The following is a 1089-nucleotide window of genomic DNA, read 5'->3' as shown; positions in this document are numbered from 1 at the left end:
TCACTGCCTGTCTTGCTTCAGTGTCTTTGCCTTCTGTTAGAGATTGGGGAAAGGAATAACTTCCTTCCAGTGGTCATCTTCTTTACACAGAGTCCCTGGGGTGGGGAGATGCTGATAGCTTGCCTCCACCAGGATGCAAATCCAGATATATCCAGGTCCGTCCAGCTGCTTGGTGACTATCTGAACCCTGTTGCCCAGGGCTCCTGCCTTCAGCCCAGACATAGGGGAAAACAAAAAGAAAGATGGCCTTAAAGTTGGGGAGGGAGCATACAAGAAGAGGCCATCTCTGCTGAGTCTGAGGATGAAGCCATGTAGCGCACTGCAAGTGAAAAAAATAGTTTCCATAGACTTGAACTGTGCCCAGAAGGCAATGGGTTGCCAACACAGATGCCAAAGCAAACCATCCTAGGTGATGTGATTCAGCTGAAGACGCTATTAAATTCAAGGAAAGGGATGTGCTGTCCTGAGCAGAGGAGGCCATGCCTTGAATTGATGTCCTTGCCTTGTCTTTCTTTTTAGGAAAGAGAGGCCTGGGTCAGGCGTGCAGTTGGCAAAGCTACCTTAAAAGTCAGCAGGCTCCCCTTCTACTATGTATAAATAGAATTGGCCAACTCTGCTCTTAGATTGTTGAACAAACACCAATCCATTAATCCATGCCTTTGTGATCCAATGAAAATAACTTGCCCAGGAAAAATTTTCAAATCACTCTATAAATTTCAAGGAAGAAATCCCAGAGAGTGCTCTGCTTACATTAGGAGGAGACTGAAATTGAGTTGTCAAATTAAATTGGTTGCTACACTATCCTACAGTGCAGCAGCTGTAAGGCTGGACTTCCCAAACCCCTTGGATTTGAGCCTTCGCTGGCTGGGGAATGCTGGGGGTTGTGAGGCTGTTTCTCTCCATGGCCTTGCTGGTTTTCTCTCTCTACCCCTTTGCTTTGGTGTTTCTGCCTCCAACCCAGCCTGTAGCCTCCCTCCTTCTCTGTCCCATACATACATATATACATACCTCTTTCACTCCCATTTGACTAGCCAAGCTCCTGCAGTAACTATTAGGAAAATAGCCATGTCCTCTATGCCTGCCATTTTG

This window comes from Varanus komodoensis, unplaced genomic scaffold, assembly GCF_004798865.1.
Source record: "Varanus komodoensis strain SLA01 unplaced genomic scaffold, ASM479886v1 scaffold1, whole genome shotgun sequence".
NCBI lineage: Eukaryota > Metazoa > Chordata > Lepidosauria > Squamata > Varanidae > Varanus > Varanus komodoensis.
The sequence above is the reverse complement of the archived record's forward strand: the minus strand, read 5'-3'. Positions refer to the sequence as shown.